Genomic DNA, 23641 nt, shown 5'->3' with positions numbered 1-23641 from the left:
CTGACTGATTTCTCTGAGAACCTGGAGATCAGATGGCAAACAACTGGAGACTTCGCGTTACTTCCTGTCGGCATGTCTATTGTACTGGGTGCTATCAGTGAAACAACTTCAGCAATTAGGAAATAGATGTGTTAGAGGAGTTTGCTTGCAACAGTAAAGCATCTGTTTAGCTGGATTCCAGCATGTCAGTCATTCGTTTTTGTGATTTTTTTTAAATATAAATAAACAACTATCCTCAATTCACTTAAAAAGAAAAAAAAAAAAAAAAAAGGAAAAAAAAAAAAAAAAAAAAAAAGCAAAAAAGCCTCAGAAAAAAAACCCAAGCACAATTTCTATGTTCTAGCCTACCAAACATTTCTTCTGTCTACAAACATTTTGTTGGTCTATCCCAATTAAGTTTTTGCTCTCTGTGGCAAAAACTCATTTAAAACAAATCTCTCATTTAAAAATTCTAGTTAAAAACTAATTCATCTTTCTAGAAAAACAAAAACCAAACCAAACCAACCCCCCAAAAAAAACAAAAAACAGAACAAAAATGTCAAAACACTGCATTAAAGCCACTAGCTTCACTAGCTTTTCTCCCACACCAAACCAGTGAGCTGAAGGATTAAAAAACCAAACATGGCCTCCAGCATCTACTATCCCTCCAATACTAATTATTTGCATGTTCATATCTGGTACCAACTACCAGAACACCTTATGCAAGATTTCTGCATGATGCCCCAAGCTCCTTCCTAACGCCATCTACCCATAAAGAAGCAGACAGCACAGGACAAACGAGGCTTTCTGAAATAAATTCAGTTTCCTCAATGTGTTTCCCTTCTTGAGTCACTACAATGCTAATTCTTTAGGCAGTGGAACCTTTGTTGCACAAACACTGAAAAGGTCAAAATAAACACTAATACGTGTTTATTATCAATTACACTAACAGAGACAAGATTGCATAGCTGGCACTGTTCGATCTGTTTACAGAATTAGAATTTATGTAGCTAGGCTTTTTGGTATTTTAGTTACATCTGGAAATATTACTCCACTCAGAATGAATGCTTTCCTTTGTTGTTCAGTGCACTAATAACCCAACATGATATCACTGCCTGTCGTGTCAGCATAGTATCTTGTTTAAGTGGCTTCATTTTTTTCCCGACCATTTATATTGCAGGTCTCTCCAACTATAAATGCCAACAGCTGTCAAATTTGCAGCGAACTCTGTCTCAACGGCATGACAAATTCGTAACAGAATATTTGAACTGGTGACAGCAATTAGTAAAGATTTCATCAAAAGTAATTCAAAGGTACAAGTAGCCAGTAAACACAAACCTGAAGCAAATCCAACTGTCACTCACACATGCAATGGGTAGAATTTAAGTGTGGTTCACAACACTCTCTGCACAACTCGTGGGTGGGAAAAGGTACCTGGCAAACCTCAGTACAAGATTAAATCTGTTTCTCATAAGCTCTCCTCCAACAGTGACCTCATTTTCATTCTTTTGTATCACAAGCTCAGATGTGGAGACTTGACAGCTGAGATACAGCTATTCTAGTGAGGATGCCTCCCTTTTTCAAATGACATAAAAAGTCCCTTGTTCATCATGAAAAAAGAAAAAAATGCATGGACTTCTTTTTTTCGTGTTAAAATTATCTGCAAGCTTAAGAGCAATCTTCTAACCAGATATAACAAGTGTTTTGGTTAAGGCAACAACTCATTTTATTAATTTTTGCTCCATTTTCTCAGAAAAAGTATAGAAGATTAAAGCATTTCTAGAGTATTTAGAGGACAATTTTACTTCACTGTAACTGATACACATACACATTCAAATTTTTTACTTCATAAATGAAACTACAGACACTTAAAACTAGGAAAATTTAAAGTTTCAGTCAAGCAAAAATTATATATAAAAACTGCTATAACATTTTGAGATTTGTTTTGGTGGAATTTCCACCATTATGTACCTGCCTCCACCTAGTCCAAGACAGGTTAATTCCCTATTTTGGACAAATCTGACCCCACACTTCACCCATGCAATTCTATTAAATTACTATTAAACAGGAGCTACACAGATATTTACGAGCCCAGAACACTGTTTGATGGAAAGTGCACACCTCCCATGAGACTGTCATTCTTTTCTACACTGTAATTTTCTCTGGTTTAAACCATAAAACAGTAACACACACACACACACACACACACACACACAAAAAAAAAAAAAAAAAAAACCCTCATATTACTGATTCTCCAAGGAAGTCAGGACAGCACAAGGAATTATTTCTAAAGAATAAAATGTATTTTTTATGTTTATATACAAATGCAGGCAAATGTATGCATACATGCACAAAAAAAAAACAGGGGTCACAGTGAGCCAAAATTCATTTCAAAGACATTATACGTGCCACACATCCCACTTAGCACTTCAAAATGTCTGCATCCTTCATATGACCACTTTCATTAACATACACAAGAAAAGACTCACAGTGAACATGGGTCATAAAGCGTTTTCAAACACTAACTGGTACAGCCATAAATTTACACAATGTTCAGGAAATAAATCTTGTGCTCTCTGCTACCCACATAGGAACATCAATTTTAAGAAGAACAGAATAGAGTATCTCCTTATCTGTTTAAAGGAGGGCAAATATTCCACTCATGTTAATTGCCCTGACAGAAAAGAATCAACACTACATTAATCCATTTAATACGTGGTTTATTTTTCATCCTTGTACACTACATAGACCAAACATTTGCTCACGGTAACTCTAAAGCTACTCTATGTTAGTTCTTCACCAGGCATGCTCCTCACTCATACAGCATTCTCACTTGTGTCTTTATATAGCATATGGCATATTTCTCATTTGTATAATTTGCCAGAATGAAAGTGGAAGTGTACTTTTTCCATAGTGCATGGCTTTACTACTTGTGCCTCACAGTTCAGGTGAAGCATTATTTTCTTTTTAATTTACACTCTCAATATTACTTTCTGTGGATTCTAAAGTAATATTTCCAAAATTATACTATAAGTATAAAATCATACTTACCACCTTTAATAAAATTTTGATAATGGGACAGTAGCCATTCCAATCTAAAGCAAAGAAATAATGGCTTAAAAAAAAAAAAAAAAGAAAAAAAAAAAAGACACCATCCTTAAACAATTTACCAGTTCAAGCAATACGCCCCAAGTACTGTATTAGGCTAGAGCACAGTCTGGTGGCCTGATCATTGATAAAGGCTTACAAAGAGATGTGAGAAACAAGTATGTATCTGTAACACTTCCCTACAATTCCTTCCATCTCCAACAACTCATGAATCACATTTTTCCTTTGATCTTTGTATCACTCCTCAGTTTACAGTGCCCTCCCAAAACACACAACCCTTTCCCCCCCTTACCATCTCAAGCTGGCATGCCCTAATCTGTTTAACAGAGCTGTTTCATCACTTTTGATCCTCCCTCCTGCCCTTCTTTGGAGAGTTTTGTTTTCACGCTTCTGTGCTCGAAACATGGCAGCCCTGTGGGACAGTGTGACAGCACAGGTGAAATGGCTAACCATTTTCTGCTGTCAGCTGCCTAAATCTACACACATATTACATCACTGGCCTCTTCTGTATTAATATTTGGGTCAATCTAGCCTGTACATAAGCAATCCTGTATTCTCAAGTAAGGGGGGGGTACTTCACGGATCTTTGCAGAGAAGTTCCAAGCTGTTCTGCCCCTAATCAGCTGACTGTATCAACTGCAAGAAAAAATGTTTGTCTTTAGGAGAGCACAGTGGGAAGGGCATTAGCTGTTTGCTCTTTATGAACTATACAGGATCTAGCTTAAGTATTTTGGGTATATTTTAAGTATATATGCAGAAGTGTCTGCAGAAAAGTACTGTCTATGAATATCGGTAACAGCTCCTAGTGTAAAAGCAAAAACACATTATATGTCTATGTTAATAACAGGCACAGAAAAAAAATGAGATGTGAACTTGCAGGCAACACTATCATGTCACTTACTTGGTGACAACCATCCAAACAATTCATAAGCTAGACAGCATTGGATAATTTTACTCTTCTGCTTCGTACTTCAACAAATCAAAATGTTATCATATCTTGACAAATCATAGAATGGCTTGGACTGGAAGGGACCTTACAGCCCACCTAATTCCAATGCCCTACCATGGGCAGGGCTGCAACCCACCAGATCAGGTTGTACAGGGCCCCGGCCAACCTGGCCTTGAACGCCTCCAGGGATGGAGCATCCACATCTTCTCTGGGCAGTCCATGCCATCAGCTCACTACTTTCCTAAGTAAGGAATTTCCTCGTAATTTTTCAGTCTAGGTCCCTCAGAAACATGCAGCTCCAGACAGGGCTCAGTTGTGGAGAAACACATCAATACGTAGCCAGCATCTGCCTCAAGTAATGTTCCCCTCGTTTGTAACAGATCCATCTAATTCAACGTAAGTATCCCATTTGCACAGCTGTACTTTTTTAATATCCAAGCCACCTATACGTTATACAATGTCAGATCAACCACAAGCCATAGTGTTCATCCAGAAAAGGCAAGGGCATTCAGGTGGCTGCACCACCTCCACGAGTCTGCAGTCCCAGCCTGAAGTCCCTTCATTCCCCTCTGCTCAGTTTCAATTCTCTTCTCTCATGGCTCCTGACACAAGATGTTTTTCTGCATCCTTGCATTTCTGGATGGTTTCTTGTCTTCCCTACTCAGCAGTCTTTCCCCACATCTTCTCTTCACCAAAGCTTCAAGGCTCACAACAGCCGTGCACCCCTTGCCACCCTGCTCAGCAGAGCCCCCAGTACAGCAGCTGTTCCCAATTAGCCCTGTAGTCTCTGTAAGGAGGGAATTAGCCTCTCATTAACTCTTTCTCTCTTGCTCTTATGTGCCGATATGGCCATTTATCTAATTGCTGGCAGCAACTAGTGTTGTCTCTGTATGCAGAAACCCTTTTTTTTTCCCTGCTTCTGCTTTAACATAAAGCATGCAGCAGACACAGTGCACTCAGCAGCCAAAGACAGCTTTGCCCCAGGCATTTCTTTCTAGAAACTGACATTAATAAACATGTGCTTAAAAAAAGACTTTGTGATAAAGAGAAGGTTTACAACAGTAACAGCAGAATCTAAAGAGCAGCAATGTTAAAAACTAACCCACCATTTTCATGTTTTTGAACCTGGCTGAAGTTGAGGATTTCATTATTCAACTTAGCTGAAATACACGTTAACTAAAATCACATGCAAGAGTATTTCAAAATATACCAAACTTTCTTTTTCCAGTGCCCACTTCTTTGAAGAGGTTAAGAAGCAAACTGCCAAGACTTTAAAATAAAAGTCATAGTTGTGGAAAGCATTAACTAACGTTAATTTTTCACAAGGTTGCTCTTACTCTGCAACTCTGAGCTTAGCCCTTTTCTAAGACAACCTCAGCCTCCTCAAAGCTCTTGCTGAGCCTACTTTCAAGTAAGACAAAAGCATTTTGTCTGGTCTTAGAATATACACAAGAAGGTAGTCGGTAACCTTTTTTACACAGCTATCTTTCAGTTGTCTGATTCTCTGGTTTAAATTTGTCATTACACCAATGAGTTCTCGAAAAATAGCCAAGCTTTAAATATCTCACCCAGATCTCATAGTAATCCCCAAAGTGAACACTTCCTTACAAGCAAGCAGCACTGACTCAAACCTAACACTGAGCAGCCAAATGCAAACATCTCTCATCCTCACCTCCCTACTGCTCCTCAGAACAACTGCATGGTAGCACTCTGCATTCACTATGAGGTTTTCTGCTGTACAACAGACTACATCATCATCATCATCTCTTTTACCGCAGTCACACCAGCAGACCTACTGTTTCCATGCTGGAGGAAAGCTCTGCATAATCTACAGGCATCAGATGACTGGTCTCAGAACATATTCCCAGCTGGTTATTCAATTTCCCTACATGAACCTAAGACTGTTTGGGTCTCTTCCTTCTAGCCACACATATGCTGAAATTTCCGGTAAGATTGGGAAACAAGCTGAAAGCAAACTAACAGTTCCCTTCTGAAGAAAAAAACAAAAAAGCTAGCAGTTGTTGTGTCTTGGGATCTCAACTCAGGGCTCCAAAAGACGGTTCAACTTCAGTCACTAAGCATATGTCAAAGTACTCTGCAAAAAAATCCAACCCAGAAAAAGGGTGAAGGTAAGTCACTTTTTCCTCGTTCTACGGTTCCTGTAACAGACTGTATTTGAAAGTCTGTGCCAACCTGCATAAAAAAACCTACCTATATACAATGCTTCTTGCCTATATACAATGCAATCTTACTAGAGTAAAAAAGGTTTCAGCTTCTGTTAGAACAGCTATTTCTAATGTCTGAATTCAGACAGAAAGTTTCTAATAAACCTATTTCACCAAAGTTTCATAGCGAAGATAAAGCAAGCCTCAAGACTACTGTTACCTCCACACTCCAAAATGAAATGTGTTCAGTGCGGATCAATTGGTGAGGCTATACAGGTTTTAATGCTATTTTGCACATCCCTATCCACATCCAGGCAAACTTAAGCACGGGTATTTCTTGAAGTTAAGCAGGTGTGGGGTACAGGAGGAGAAGAAACATTTCATCAGTTTGAATCCACCATTTGATTTCTCAAAATTATCTTCTCAAATAACTCCAGAAGAGTATTTCTGTAAATGTAATTTGTAGCATTTTTTAATACCTGCTATTGAGATTTATCTGGTTTAAACAGCAAAGAACCACAGAAATTTACCATCTGCTTCTCTGAGCTATAATCATGCACTGTTCATACATAGTGAGAACCTCTAGTGAAACTCTATTTACATATACAGATCTGCTTCTCAGTGTGCGCTGGACCAAAGTTTGATTCAGACTTAACCTTGTTAAAACTTCTTGCTGATGTCAGGTCCAGCTACCCAATACAAGAGACTGAAGAGTAATTCTACAAGGGTGCAATGTGTAGGATACCACAAGATCGCTGATCTCACCCAATCTTCCACCCCTTTCTTTACATTTGGATAAAAATTAATAAGCTTCTGAAAAGAGTAGGAATGTGTATGCATCATGGCTACAAAGTCTGAACTCAGCAGTGGTGACAAAACTTTCACCTGTTTTGTGGGCCTCCTTACACACTGCAGCAGCTGGCTGCTGTAATTCAGAGCTGCACAGCAGCCTTATTCAGGAATTTTCAGTTCTGCCTTCTTTTCCTTTTTGTATGAGGATGCAGCAAGAACAGCTCATAGCTTCATTATTTAACCGGGCACAAGACCTAAGGAGACAGTGTCCAGTTCTGGACTCCTCAATTTAAAAAAGACAGGGTTCTCCTAGGAGGAGTCCACCAGAGGGCCACGAAGATGATAAAGGGCCTGGAGCCATCTCCCTTATGAGGAAAGGCTGAACAACCTGGGTCTGTTCAGCCTGGGGAAAAGAAGACAGACATGATCTGATAACTCTTTATAAATATCTAAACAGAAGTGGGAGGCAAATGGACAAGGCCAGGCTCTTCTTGGTGGTGAGCAGTGTTAGGACAAGGAGCAATGGGCTAAAATTTGAACACCAGAAGTACCGTACCAACATGCTGAAGAACTTCTTTACAATAAGAGTGAAAGAGCACTAGAACAAGTCACCCAGAGAGGCTGTGTGGTCTCCTTCTACAGAGAATTAAAGACCCTTTGGTACACTTATCTGCAATACCTATTATGGGGAACTTGCTTTAGCAGGGAGATTGGACTCAGCAATCCCTTGAGGTCCATTCCAATCCCTGCAGTTCCGTGATTCTGTAAGACACTAAGCTGTACAGCTTACATATGCTGACCCTGCAGTCACTCCCCATCTTCCCAAAGGTAATGATGGCAGACTGCATGCACTTGGTCTGCAAAGCATGCTGTGAATTAGACCACCCTGCTCTGAATTGATATACTTCAGTTTCCTGAGATTTAAGTTAGCTGCTTTTCCTCAAAAGGGACATTAGGGGCTTTCCTCTTCTAATTAATAGCAAATGTTCCATTACATTAGAAAACCAGAAACTAAGACAAAGATCTGGAAAAGAATTCAAGGACACTATAAACCAGATGGCTCTAGGCAAGAACATTACATTTAAACATTAACATCTTTCTGTACAACACATGCATATTTTTCCAGTGTTACAGACCTAACAGTTCCAGCATTATCCCATATCCCAGGACTGAGACTATATACTGTAGGAGATAAAAATGCAGCAGAATCAGCCAACGGAAAATCAGGTTTTGTTTTACATGTTCAGCAATATGACTATGAATGGGCAGATTTCAACTGCCAACTAAAATTATGGAAGCTGTGAGAATCAGCTGTTCTGCCTGCTCAATGCATTCCCAGCCACAGGCAGAATGAATGCAGATGGGATTGTTCCAGCCCCCTGAAATCCCAGGAGGCCGTACACATTGTAGCTTAATTTCTATTTGAGCTGATCTTGCATTTCTAATCCTTACACATGGGATGGAGCTGCTTCACACACCAGTCTGAATCATCCACTTTTACATCCTCCTCCTCTGCATTCTCCCTAGACCAGGGAAAGACTTCCATGTCCATATGTGACAGAATCACATTATCCTTCAAACTTCTTTTTCTTTTTGTGTGTGTGTGATTACTTGGGAAGAATTTCCAAGATCCCAATCACCCTTCACATAAGTCTCTCAGACACACAGATAACCCCCAAGAAAGCACTGTAGCATTTAGCTCATGCAGTTTCCAAGTTACACTAAAAAAAAACAAACAAAAAAACAAAAAAACAACTTCACCCCACCTCCAAAACTGACAACAAGCAGACAACTTCACTGTCTTGGAGGCCTGGCCATCTGGTATGGCCTCTCAAATAACACTGGCAATAGCATTACACCCAGAATCTGCTGGATCACATTCAAGTAAGGAGTTGAGAAGCTCACTTTTATGAATTCAAGCCTGCAAACACCATACACTATCCACGCACTAACCATCCTTGGACCCTCTAGACTACATCAGAAAATGAAGTTAATTATATTTAGAAATCTTTGAGTGAGAAATACTTCTAAGCATTTCTAAGTAATTACTACACAGGAATGAGTAATGGTATTTCTCTCCACAGACAAGAATAAGTGACATTGATTTTCTTTCACAGGCATCAGACAGGGAATGGCAGACCTGGCACAAGAAGCCAGGTGTTTAATTTCCCAGACTACTGCTCTAGTCATTCAATCATCTTGACCTCCCCATGTATTTCACAAATTTATTTTGGCAAGCACAACAAACTGCTTACTATCTTACTCTACTGTGCATGAATTACACACTACAGTACTGATGTACAAATGGTTAGTTCTTACAAACCTGACAAAAATCTCAAGTCAATACTCTTTTTTCTTCTTTTTCCAAATGAAAAGAGAGACAGCATTGCCAGTTTTTTTGGTAACAAATAACAGATTTTCAGATAAGGAAAGTTAAAAAAAGACCGTCCTGCAGTAGTAAAGAGAAAAGCAACAAAATCACAAATGCACCAATAAATGTATTTATCCAAAGCAAAAACAAGAAGAGAATGAAAGAAAAGCTTTTAGTTTTTTTTACACTGACTATGGAAATTAGATTTTTTCTACTATAGACCTGGAAATTTGATAATGCCTTTTTGGAAACAGTCTAGTAAGTACTGTAAAGATATTTCAACTTGTCTGCACTGGAGAAAAAAGACTTTCTGCAGCTTCCTTGTACCAGAAACAAACCAATCAAAAGACTTAACAAATGATCATTTTCCACCTTAAAATACTTCAGTAGAGCAGCTATCATGCAGAGGAAAAAGTAAAACTAAAATAGAACCAAAATACAGACTAATTACAGTGAGCATTAGCATTCGGAGTATGTAAAAGGGGTTGTACATTATTTATAGTTATGAAAGCAGGATCTCAGATGAGAATTGAAATAATAGATGCAGCTGATGTTAATTCCAACTTGGTAACTTTTCACATAAGCCCTGCAGTTGTTTCAGTACACCCTGTTTTCTATTATAAAATAATCACAGTAATATGCTTTGTTTTCAGACATTGTGGAAAAACAAAATCAGCTGGCCACAGAATTCTTACTCTCATTTTAAAATAAAAATAAACTAATTTTTTAGAAAGCACTTATCAGCATGAAACATATATATCCCAATGTACATTAGATATATGTCTGCATTTTAGAGGATCTATCAAACTAGAGTTAAGTTCAGTGTACTTTTATTTAGACAGGAAAACTATGGCATGAATAGTCTGAAATATCAGCAGTTGTATATGGCTAGTACCAAACTGTAGGATCATTTAGGTTAGACATCAGGTCTCTAGCCCAACCTCCTGCCCACTGCGGAGTCAAGGTTGTCAAGGAGCGTTCGTACATCTGGGTCTTGAAAATCTCCATTGATGGAGACTGCACCAACTTTGTGAAATCAGCTCCCCTGCTCTACTGGAAAAAAAAAATAAATCCATATGTTCAGTCACATCTCATTTCCATTTCTGCCTGTTGTCTATACATGTTCCCTCCAAACATCTCTGGAGTTCACCTTCATGTTAGCCCCTTTGCAGGCACAGGCCGCTTGTTACGTCAATCTGAAGCAGCTATTCTTTCCCCAGACTGAGTAAGACCAAAGAAAGTGCTCCAGACCTTGATCAGGTTGGTAGTTCTCCACTGGGTCCACTCATCTTTACCACAGCAAGAGGTCATGAGCTGGGGACATAGCCTTAATGAGTGTAGTACATAGGAGATGAAGAGTACTAGCCCCAGTCAGTGGAAACTCACTAGCTTTTATGTTTTAGCTAAACAGTTTCACCAATATTGCAAGCTGGTAAGAGGAAAAAAAATTCTGAAGTAATTCTGAAAAAGTATTCCGACATATCTGGATACAAATGAAACAAGGCAAGAAACTTCACAGCAAGAAGCAGCTTCACTTCCATTCTGCCACCACTGCTTTATTAAACTGCTTTATTAAAGCAACGTCAAAACAAAACAAATAAGCCTTAGATTTTGCAACCACACTAAGTAAAATATGTTCAATTTAAGTAGAAATTTTGATAATGTCTCATAAATACTTCATTTCAAATGTACCTAACTTGTACTTGCACACAAACAATGCCACAATATTGCTAACAAAGAAGGTACAAAGCTGTACACAGGTATTAGCTGATCAGTCCACTATTTATCTAGCTTACTCAATGCATAAGACAGGGAACTAAAATTGAACTAACGACATCTGCAAATATGAGTAAACTGGGTGGTGCCCAAAGCATCAGTTTGATGAAAATAATACAAAAGATCTACAAAGTTGGTTCGGAAGTTAATTTGGGGAAAGGCCTCGCAAATTAACAAAAAAGAATACTACACAAATACTGAGTAAGCATATAAGATATATATACATAATATACATCTTGTTAGAGAGTGAAGACAGTGATGCGTCTTATCTGCGCAACTCAGGTAAGGCACTGTCTGAAAAAATCCACTCAGTTCTGAGAAACTGGATACTAAGCCAAGACCAATGTACTGAGGGAAATAAAACAAACAAACACCAACAGAACACAAAAGCCCAAGGCAATGAAAAACATGAAAACCCTGCTTTGTGTGTCTTTCTCCCAAACGCCATGCTGCTCACGAGATGTGTACACTCATGAGGTGCACTGCTGATATGCACAATCTGGGTAAATGACATGGGCTCCATCAGAAAATGAATTTTGAGAAGAATAAAAATGGGTCATGTACAGTGATCTTCTTCCAACTGTAACGATTTTTTTGAACTTGAACAATGTCCCAAGAGACATCTTTGAATTTGCATTATTTGAACTTCTGTTTAAAATGGAAGAGCAGAAGAGCTGGAAAATGTTTGAAAAAAACTGTGGAGACAGTCTCACATTGGTATCAACAGGCAAGCAAGTAGTCTTTGAGGCCTTCTGCCTCAGCTAATGTTTCATATTTTTAGGTTATGTTAAAAAACTTGCATAAAATAACACTTTTTAAAATATTTTTTAAAAACTTGCATTCAATCCTCCACATCTCTTGTGTTCAAAATATAAAGCTATGTATGAAAACAAAAATGTTTTAAAAAGCTAACAGAAAATGAAAATATGGAATTATTCTTTCCCTAATCCTTAAAAAAAAAAAAAGAATTACACCTGAAATAAAACCTACCACCACATCTAGGTTTGTACCAACAGATAATTACTACTTTATTACCACCTCTCGTGTAAGTTATTCCAAAGGCTAATTTCATTGTAATGCATCATTAAAACAAGAATGGCAAGGAAGTCTGTAGAATCAGGTAGCAAGCCTAGCAATATTCTTTTTTTAAACTCTAAACTTAAGATCTCTAAAATATCTGCCAAGAATCTTGTTAAGATGAACATTCCAAAATGTGAGATGTTATCTAACTCACTGAAATGCAAAAAAATATTCTGTGCCAGAGCAGGAGATTTGAACAATTACCTAAAAATAACCTTAAAAAATGAGGGACTTTTCTGAACGAGTGATTCTGACAATGCTGCTTTCGTGCTGGCTGTGACTCAGTGAGAATGAGGATTGCTTCTGCAGGTCAAACTAAGGTACAGCTAATTTCAGAGAGAAGCAACTCAGTAAATCACTGAACAACAACCTGTTTCATATTCTATAACAGGAGAGCACAGAATGACTTACAGGTGGAGCACAGAGATCACGTGCACTGTAGCTTCTCAGAACTCATCTGAAATGTGTTTTACTGCGTCTAAAAGATTCCCTTTAATGCAGTAAAAACTGAGAATGGCTACAGCCATAAAACTTATTTAATATCTTTACAATTAAACCTTTGCTCTTGCAGGAGCTGTGATGAAAGAAACAATTGGACAAAAACAGTAGCGGAGCTAACTGAAATCACACAGGAAGTTGAGCAAACTCTGTCTGAGAAACAATCACAGGAGATACGATGACAAAGCCTTGGCTCTTAGACAGGAACACAGAAGTAACTTCCAGCGTTCTAGAAGTCCCAACACAAAGATGAAGGGGAGAAATGCTGTTTCCATCTTCAGAGAAACCCTTCTGAAAAGCTTCTTCAGAAATCCTCAGTAGAAGCACTTCATGGAAACAACTAGTTTCACAGTACTGTTGACCATCCTTCATGGGTCAGGAGGAACCTCACTGGCTCAGAGCTTAAGATGGGTTCCTTACTATCACCTTTTCTTCAGCTTGTTCCTGCATTCTTCAATATCTACGCCACCATTTCCTACCTGCACTGTTTGGAGTCACTGACACACCTGGGGCTACTCTGTGCTTTCTATTCCCAGTGGTTCACATCACTAGTTAGGAATGTATCTCTCTTTGCATGATCTCTACTGGACTGGGAAAACCAGTACCATCCTTTCAGCAATACTCGCCATGAGGACGGAAGGGCTGATTCTGCTTGTTTCAGAGATTCTTTCCTGAAGCTTGAAGCTTGTCACATGCTCCTCTCCAGTACGCTCCCTTGTTGTTAAATATCTGCTTTGTGCTTTAGTCACCTCGATTTCTGCCGTCATTCCCACAGGATAGCTCAAACATCACAGAACCATGCTGTTGTCTTCACGTTCTAGCCTGCACTGCCACTCAGCTTAAAATCTTCATTGCTGCTGAGGCAGTTTTTTGTTTACTCCACCCTCAGAGGTGTTTTATGCAGATGTTTACAGAGCTCTATGGGGAATGACTTTAATCTTTAATGACTTTAATGAGTTTCTTCAAATTCAGATTTTCTCCCCAGAGGAGAAAAAAGTCATCCTGTAAGTAGGACTGTGACAGATTTCCCCAAATTTAATTCTGAAAGTAAATGGTCTAAAAATAAACATGGTGTACCCCTATTTTGGGAAGCAGAATGGTGACCCTGGTGAGAACTGGTCTGCTACTAGGTTGTTATCTCTCCCGCTCAGCCTCTAGATGCTTATGGTGGTTGGACTAGATGATCTTGCAGGTCATTTCCAACCTTGCGATTCTGTGATTCTGTGATTATACTGCCCACAGCATCCATCCTAATGAGGGAGGTGGAATTTCATCTACTCTGCAAGTGAGAAACCTTGTGAACAACTGGGTTAGAGGTGTAAATGGGAGACAAGCATATGAGCAAGGCATGTGTGCCTGCTTCTCCAGTCACAGCCAAATGTCCCAAGAACAGGTGGAAAACATGCAGTGAGTGCAGAGATGGAAATGGAAGAATGCAGGAGAGGAAGGCTCAAGGACATGGCTAACAGTTAAAACTATACACTGGCTCTCACTGTTCACTTTGCTGTAGTGTTACACAATGAGAAAAGGAAGGGAGCTCTGTAAGACAACAATAATGTGTGTATTTTGGCTGGAAATAGAATGTTTGCCACAGTGGAGCAGAAAAGCAGCCTTTCTGAAGTGTTGTCTTTAGTACTGATTAAAATCCTGCATCTCAGAGAAAGAAAGAACAGACACTCAGTGAAATGCTGTTCGTGGAAGATTAAAATCATTAATTCCCCAATGTACTTGGGCTGAGGTAATCTGTAGCACAGCACACCTGACAACAAGCAGGACTAGACAATGCTCCAGTAAAGGTAATAACACATAAGCCCTGTCTGTACAGCAGCTTCCCTTCTGACGGCAATGAAAAAAGTCAACAATGGGTTGAACTTCTATCACTGCTGACACGAAGTGAAGCACTGACTCAGTAATAAGGTGATGAATTGTAGATGTGACATCTCTAAGTCCAGAGCAGCAAAAAGCACTGTATCCTTCATGTCTCCCCTTCCTTCCCAAGGTTTGGACAGACACTCATTTAATGGGAAGAAAAGGAACAGAGCAAAAAGACAGGTGGTTTGACTAAAACCAGGTGTGGTTTACTGTATGCTGATTCATACAGGATATATACAGAATGAGTACAGTGCTACTAAAAGCAAAACATGCACCTCCAAAAGCTGAACGAAGTTGGAAAAAAAACAAACAACAACAAATGCCAATTTGAAAAGACTGCACAGACAAAACTGGGTAAACTAGGTGTCACAGTATGTGTAATGTTACTCAGATAACGTTAGAGAAACGTATGGTGCAGAGGAAGGTTGCTGTACATCTTTCTCATACCATAGCTGCTGAAAGGCCTTCAAAATTGAGAATAAGGCTTGAAAAAAAAAAAAAGTAATACTCTTTTCTTTAAATATGGATATCTTTGAAAAGAAAGGACTGGATTACCCAAGTATGTGTTTTGGAACACAGCCTCCTCTCAACTTCCTCAGCAACAGGAAAGAAGCTAAGCCAGAGGCAAGCAAATGGATAAGAGGATCCTGCACTATAAATCCTTTCTGCCTTGTCTCAACCTCCTAAAGCAACTAAAAAGTACTTCTTAACAAACCAGATGTGGTGTCTGCAGCATTCCTGTGAAGGGGCTGCCCAAGGCAAAGAGACAACAGATTCAGAAGCAGTCCTGGATGTAGCAGAGCACACTTACACTCCTTACATACAGATGGCGGGAGAGGGTGCAGTGAACTACCCTTTTCTGCCCTCTTTATTATAAACTTGTTAGGAAAGCTGCTGTTGAGCACCTCATACACAATTCCATCCCTTCCTACCCCTGCTCCATTTCCTGTGAGCTCCCTATTTTTCCCCTGCTTCATCATTTCTGCAGTGAAATCAAGAGGGTTCAAACAGACAGGGGTCCAGGAGTCTCGAAAACTTGTAAACTGTTTTCCTATGCACTTTCTCATAATGTGGAGATAAAGCAAATGCATTATAGGCTGCAGGGGTTCACCTGTATTAGCAGGCACAAGAACTGAACAGTAATATGTGCCTGGCCTTCTACTAAAGGACTCTTGTACACTAAAATGTGGAAGCAGGTTAATATTGTAACAACAGCTTTTATACCCTGATAGAGATTAAAAGGGAAATGCTTACTGAAAACAAATAATCATTATTTTTAATGATTTTGTAATCATTAGAATCTGTTGCAAAAGATCCCTATGTACAGGCCCTGTTATACAGATATGTATATATGCAGTGTGATCCCAGAGGCTCATGCTCCAGATAAGAACTGAAAGAAATCAAGTTTACCCAAATGCAGTATACTCCGATCTGTCATCTAAAAGCTACTGATAACTATAATTAAGTACAGCTTCTTGTTCCTGATTTTTAGCTTAGTTTTTAGCTCTTCTGCTCTGCCACATAGGTTCAATCAAAATACGATTTACAAGCAACCCATACTTGGTGTTACAATAAGTGCACTGATGAGAATTAGAAGAATTGACAACTGCAAATAGGTGTATCCCTGCAGCTGAGCTCTGCTGTGCCTCAATGTGGCAATACAAGTATAATGCTGACCAAAACATAATGGCAGAAACTTTTTATATTCAGGTAAGACTAAGCCATTTCAAAATACTGTCAATGCCATGCTCAGGGTAAACAGTACTGCAACATGGTACAGACAGACCTGGTTAAGCAATTGTCGTTTTTGGTTAAGGAATTCAAAATACTACATTTACTTCTACTACATAAACACAGTAAAAAGTTTCTGAACATTTTGTGGAAAAAAAGCTTGTTAGTTGTTTCTTTTTTATCGGATATTGGGATGGAGGTGATTCAAGGCCACAGAAAAGTCCCCAGATCAATGGAAGGAATTGATCTTTCATGACGTGAGGTTTTATTTACTGTTTTACAAAGTTTCACTGTGCACACCACAGATCCTTCACCTTCTCACTAAGCCAGAATTCTCTCATTTTCAAGGCTTCAGTAGTTGGCTCCTCCACGCATCTCATTTCTACATGCATCATGGGATCTCCTCGCATTATTTTGCTGGAGTTCCCATTTCCAGAATATCACCTCCAACACTTTTACACCCAGGCCACATAATGATCACTCAGTGCCGCCAGTAGTGCTGACGCTTGCTCTCTCTCAGTGTAACCCATGCTGACCTGTGAAACACAAGCTTGCAACCTAGTAGGGAACCCAGACAAAGATGTCTGGGATACCTGCTCCCGATGTATTCCAGGCTGTTTGTTGCTCTAGTTTGAGGACTTCCACATTCACAGAGACATACCTACAGTGCAGGAAGAGATCAGAATCATGCTTTCAGTTGCTGCACCTCCAGGTTAACATCGCACAGAGGGTGACTAGGCCGAGTGGGAACATGTATTTTCCAAAGTCTGGCAATCTTACGATAAAACTTGGATTTAAAAAAGGTACATTTTGTCAAAGCGGGCTGGCACCTGCCTGAGGCCTCTCTTGACACCCGTCCTACCATAAAGCTGCGGAAGCTGCAGCGGGCGGTAGGGGAGGGCTGCGCTCCCCCCCGGAGCGCACCGCACGGCTCCGCTCGGCCCCGCCGGCCCCTGCAGCCGCGAACGCCGGGACGCGGCCGGGGAACAGAAAGGTGCCTCGGTCTTCGGCCTCGTGGCGCGGGAGCCGCCACAGGAAATAGCGATGGCTGCACGATATTTTTAGGGGGGGGAAAGGGGGCAGGGGGAATCAATAAACTCACCTAGTAAACAGAGTTTGTTTTGTATCCGGCGCGGTGTTTCTGAGTGCTGGCTTTCCTCTGTCCCCTACATAGCACAGGCGGCTAATGACTCGAAGGAGGCAGGCGGCCATCCGCCGGCCCTGCAGCCAGAGAACTGCGCTGCGGGCTGCGCAGATCGCGTTCCCTCCTCTCCTTCCAAACAAACCCCCGCCGCGGCTATGAGCCGTTTGGGGGCCGTGCGCTTCCTCTGAAAAGCCCTTCTTGTTCGTGACCGTACACGTACGAGTGCATGCACTGGGGAGGAAGGGGTGAGATCCAAGCGCGGTGCACGGGAGGAGTGGCCAGTCCGGCAATTCGTCCTCCCAGCGCGCCGTGACTCAGTGCCACCTTCCCGGGCCGCAGCGAAGTTCCTTTTTGTCCCGTGTCGGTGAGCGGCAGAGCTGGGCTGTCCGTACCCCGGCCTGCGCAGTGCGGACACCCTCAGCACACCCCTCGCCGAGCGCCTCGCTGCACGTACATACAGTGCCGGGCGGCACTTCACGCACTTCTGCGTTTTTGGCTATCCCTTTCCTCCATGAAATAGCTCAGTGCCTCCGGCCCAACCCTCCGCAGATGCCTATTTCTGCTTCATTTACAGTTTGTACAGAACATCAGAAGATTCAGCAGAATGCTGCTTGTTTGTGAGAATTTCTGTTTTCCTGTTTCTTTATGAAAGCTCCTTACCCACACGAGCAGGAAACCTCCTGTTAATCAGCCTCCTCCCTTTTGTTCAAAAATACTGATGCTGACTGCCTGGGAAGCAAAAACAAAGCCATCCTGAGTTCAAAGGCATTTCTGCATTCCAGCTGTTTCTCGGACAATGCCGTGTTACAGAGCTGATTTCTTCCCAGTAGCACAGCAACGATTTGAGCTTAGAAACCCCACCACTTACACAACAAAAAAAGCTTCCAATATCTGCTTCTGGACAACAATGCCCTTACCTTAACACACTGCTTTCTCATCTCATGAACACCGAAGAGAGCATCTCATGTCTAACAAACTGCAGTTTTTAATCAGTCCGACTTAATGACTCATTATTAGCACCCTCTAGCTCTCGGTGTCTGAAGTATAGGAAAGGTCTGAGCTTCAGCCTTCCGTCCCTCCAGCACTTCTGGGGCAGCCTCTCTGCTCTCAGCCAGTGCACAGTGAACATGTGACAGCAGGACATCTCCATTGAGACTTATCTCGTATCAGTAAGAGCTTTCACGGCAACTCAAACCACAAATGTCTCAGTGGTGCTCAGTGGACCTGCTCTGGAGGCCAGAAAGCATTCATTTTACATATCATGTTTCCAGCCTGGCAAAAGATTTATTTTCAGTACTCACATTTGTAGTAAATTTCCATGTAGCAACCTACAATAATAAACATGTGCATACAACAGCAGAGGACAAAATACTCTATTGTTAGATGTAAAAAGTCACAGGTTAGGAACAGGGAAACCATCAATTCAATCTAAGAAAAAGTACATCCATCTATTTTTGCCATACTTATTATCATAGAATCATAGAATCACCAAGGTTTGAAAAGACCTCCAAGATCATCCAGTCCAACTATCCAGCTACCACCAATATTTCCCTATTAAATCACTTCCCTTAGTACACCACTTTCATAAAATAATGCTACATTATTTAATCTTGTGAATTAAAGTACGTTATTCTGTAATTCAAGGGCCGCCCAATACATGGTAGGAGAGCAAAACCACATAAGAAGACATCTTTTTTTCAGTATTTTGAGTTCTGAAAGAAATTGCAACTAAGTTCTCATAATCATTAAAACAAACAAAGAAGCAAAACTGATAAACATAGGATATACACAAGATGTATGCTGATACCAAATCTCAGCAGAAGATGAATACAGTAAACACAAATCATCATCAATACTTGGCTTACAGAAGCAACCACTCTAGAATCCATTCCACGTAAAATTCGGGGCTCCCAATCACCCACCCACCCAAGATCCCAACAACACACACATACTGCAATGCAGATAGTCATGTTCCTATCTGCACTTGATAATTCCTGTATGAAAATGTACACGCTATTTGTCACTTCTGCCTGCAAGACTTTCTACAACTGCAAGTAACTACTTGTCATACTAATATTTTTGTCTCTTTTATTACTAAGTGCTTCCTTACGGAAGGAACCACTCAAAAAGAGCCACTGCCGAAAGAACATCCATCTCTTGTACAAATCCTCACAGAAAAATTTGGGCTAATTAGCAATACTTGGCCAGAAGATAAATTTGATCACAAGTTTGGTCTGCATACGAATGATAAAATTCAGTTTTGAGCTACTTTTTTCCTAAATACATAGACGTATGCTTGGAGTTAAATGCTGGAATATATGAATACTTTAGAATAGATACAAGTTCCATTTATGAGCAAGTGAACTGGAAATTTGATTGAATAATATAAAGGAAATTACATTGAATGGAGTTTTCTTGTGCAGATTTTGGAGTTTTGGAGTTCTTGTGGAGCTTTTGGAGTTCCTGATCCTCAGCTGCCTGGAGAACAGGGAGTCAGTCCAGGTTCTTTTTTCTCCTAGGCACTTGTAGGCATTTGTCATTAAGCAATTATTATTATGATTATTTGTAATAAAAACACTATTCATGTAGTGTGCCTGCTGATCTACTAAGCCACTACTAAGGGCACAGGTATTTCCTGCCAACTCAGAGTAATTTTGCTGTAGCTGCTCTGTTCCATGGCTGTTTCAGGCTATGCCTCTGCTCCATGTGCTATACCACTATCAAGCTATGCATTTGTGCTTCATGTGAAATTTTGCTTTCAATTCCATTTCTCATAATGGATAATGGCATGCCTCTAACCCCAGGGAGCTGCTCTGTGTTCATCATCAAACTGTGATGTTTCAAAAAGTGGTTTCAATGACATGCAAGTTAACAGGAGTTATTTACTTCAGACACTTACATGCTCAAAAGCCTCTTGCTTTTTTGCCTTTTGTGCTAAAAATAAATAATAAACAAAGCAACTGAAAACAGCTAAATAAATTTGTCTCCTGGTTACTCAAGAGAAAACTCACATATCCTCATATTTAAATGTATCCTCAAAGATTTGAGGTTCTGATCAGCATGTTGATCTCACCTCATCAAAACACTTAAATAAAACTGCTTTCAAAGAATCTGACCAGAGATGTGTGGTTCTTGCAGTCTATGTCACCATAAACAATCAGTTCCCTTACCATCAGACAGAACTTCTGAAGAAGAATGGTAAAAAAAGTCATATTTACAGACAACATCACATTAAAAGTGAATGATAATACAAGTGTGAGAGCTATGGCAGATCAGCCTGTGAGGCACTCTCAGTTGGAAAATATTTGATAGAAGACAAGGACAGGCAGCCTGCTAACCAGTAACCGATAACTCTAGAAACTCTAAGTATCTATAGCCACCTCCCCACTTAGCCAAAATATATCTGTTTACAGCTAACAAATAAGTAAAACAGTAACACTGGAGTAATCCCTGGGAACCTTTCAGAAACTGTGGTCTCGAAAACAAACTCTGTGGAAAATCTTTTACTTTCAGCCTTTATATCTTCCTGTTTTTCCAAAAGCAAAAAGGAATTCTAAAGAGATTTTTTAAAAGTCATTACTTTTCAAATCTGTATTTTTGTTGCAGAGAAACTAAATCGATAAACAGCCAAACGACCAGACATCCAGCCAAATCATATGAACAAAAACAGTGAGAGGTGTCAGGGAAAAATACAATACAAGCAGTGTCTTCATATACAATCGTTCTTCTGAATAAGATGCAAGACATTCTTCACACAACAATCAAAAAGGTGTGGTCTTGTACCAAGAGGCCATGTTATGCCTATACTTCCCACTATAATTTGTGGGATAAAAATACCCACTATATTTGTGCTTCCAAAGTGGCAGTGAAATCACTGCTCTCATTCATAACAGCACTTAGCAACTTCATCTGACCTATTTATGTTCTCACTTTTAATGGGCAAGACTGATTCCAGAGAAGAGCTATGCACACCATCTGTCGGAAAGGCAGTTAGAAAATGCTTGGAACGTGTTAAGGATAACAGTGAGTTTGGTATTTGTACATTTTTCCATTAAAAATAAGCCATCTTGACATCTTTCTAGTGAGTTTTGTTGAGTAAAATTTATGTACTATCTCAAATGAAGTATTTGGCTGAAGGAAATACAGATTTGTCATCCTACCCTGTGAAGAAAGGAGGTAAATCTACAACTGAGTTACTAGTATACTAATCGATATTATATGACAATCACCCTACCCAACAACTTCACTTGTTTTTGTGAATCTGTTTGAATTGCTCTAAATGAAAATCAGTATCCTAACTGACAGATAAATTGAAGTAGAAGGCTGAGAGCTTAGAGTGGTGCTGACTCAAACAATTACAATGTGGGCAAAGCTCTGACACGCATTCCAATCTTGTCCTGCTTTGAAAATCCTGCCTCCTCATCCATTCCTCACAAAGCACTATGCCTGGAAAAACAACCATTTCCATGATGCGAAGAACTTACGGAGTGGAGAGGCCTACATCTCACAAATGCAGTATACAGTACTGCAGTGAAACTAGCCGGACACAGATGCCATCTGCAGAGCTAAAAATTAACTCATGCTCATGCAGACTTAAAAAACAAATGAACTTTTTCAATAATGTCTTATTTTGTATTTTTATAAACCTACATTTAGTTAGCAGCCTCTACATATCTCTTGCATACAAACCCTGTCTGAAACCTACCCTTTTAACTTTTTCTCACTATCCTGCAAACAGGTTTAAACTCAGGCCTTCAAATTTGGCTTAAATTTGCAGGCATGAGTGAATTCATGCCTGTAACCAGCATCTGTAAGGGCAAAGGGATAACTGAGGATTTACCAGAACTGGGCAGGGCTGCTTCAACACACCTCAACTGCAACAATGTATTATTTTCAAGGATTCCAAACACATATGATTAAGTACACTCGATCTTTTGGCCAATCCTACCCTCCACTGTGAATGACTGAAGATGGAGTCAGGCTAAACACTTATTTGAACACTGCCAACACAATACAAAAAGCAGCAACATTCCATTTCAGTTTGACTAATCTGTTTTGTTTTTGTTTCTGCATTACCTCAGCCTTGTGCTTGTCAATCAAACATGCATGACAAGTTTGACTTGTAGACTTTTTAGTTCTCTATTTCTTCTTCTGAAGGGGCTGAGAGGAGATTTAGGAAGTTAACTCTGCCTATTGATAATGCTCACGTGACTGTGCTTTGGCACCAACATCTCATCTCCATGAAAAGAGCCTCTACCACATAAACAGCAGTGGATGTCAAACATTCATACCAAGTTCAAAAGCAGTGCAAATTCTGGAGAGCTTTAAATGGAAGCAAATACTGTATGCTGCAGTCCCAACCCCTGTTCATTCATAAATACTTAAACTGCTTCTACATGATGGGGGAAGGCACATTGAAAAAAAGTTGTTAGGATCTGCAAGGAGAAAATTAGAAAGGCAAAAGCCCAGCTTGAACTCCACTGGGTAAACGAGAAAAAACAACTTTTTTACAAATATTTTAACATTTGAGAGATAAGGAGAATTTAATTTTACCCTTTACTGATTGAAGTGAGGAACATGATTGCTGAGGATAGGAAAAAGGCTGAGCATCTCAATGCTTTCTTTACATCTGTGTATAAAGTCAGATCAGTTATCCTCAGGGTGCTCTACACCCTAACCCCAGATGGGGAGCCAAATAAACTCTCCACAATTCAGGTGGAAACAGTTAAGAGGCCAACTACTCCAGCTGGCCTGTTACAAGTCCATGGGGCCAGACAGGATCCACTCAAGGTGCTGAGGTGACAGCCCAGATTCTTTCTATCATCTATCAGTCTTCCTGGTCAACAGAAGAACTCCCAGAGAACTGGAGGCATGCCAGCGTGACTCCCATGTACAGAAAGGGTCATAAAAGAGCATCCAGGGAACTACAGACCTGTCAGACTGACCTTGGTGCCAGGAAAAAGTTATGGAGCAGATCATCTTGAAGGAGATCACATGGCATGTGTGAGACACCAGGGGATCAGGCCCAGCCAGCATGGGTTCATGAAAGGCAGGTTCTGCTTGACCAGTCTGATATCCTATGATCGAGTGACCCATCTGGTGGATGAGAGACAGGCTGTTGATGTAGTCTACTCAAATTTCAGCAAAGTGTTTGTTATGGTCTCCCTCAGTATTCT

The 23641-nt window shown here is 40.2% G+C and overlaps 1 protein-coding gene across 2 annotated transcripts in view; it reads right to left on the bottom strand.

Annotated features, from left to right (window-relative positions):
- MCC (MCC regulator of WNT signaling pathway) overlaps nucleotides 1-23641 on the bottom strand; it is a gene marked incomplete at both ends in the record, with an annotated part of 197364 nt that overhangs the window by 74902 nt on the left and 98821 nt on the right. The window lies entirely within an intron of this gene.

The sequence above is a fragment of the Tetrao urogallus genome (genome assembly GCF_951394365.1).
Source record: "Tetrao urogallus genome assembly, chromosome: Z".
NCBI classification, from domain to species: Eukaryota; Metazoa; Chordata; class Aves; order Galliformes; family Phasianidae; genus Tetrao; species Tetrao urogallus.
The sequence above is the reverse complement of the archived record's forward strand: the minus strand, read 5'-3'. Positions and strand labels throughout refer to the sequence as shown.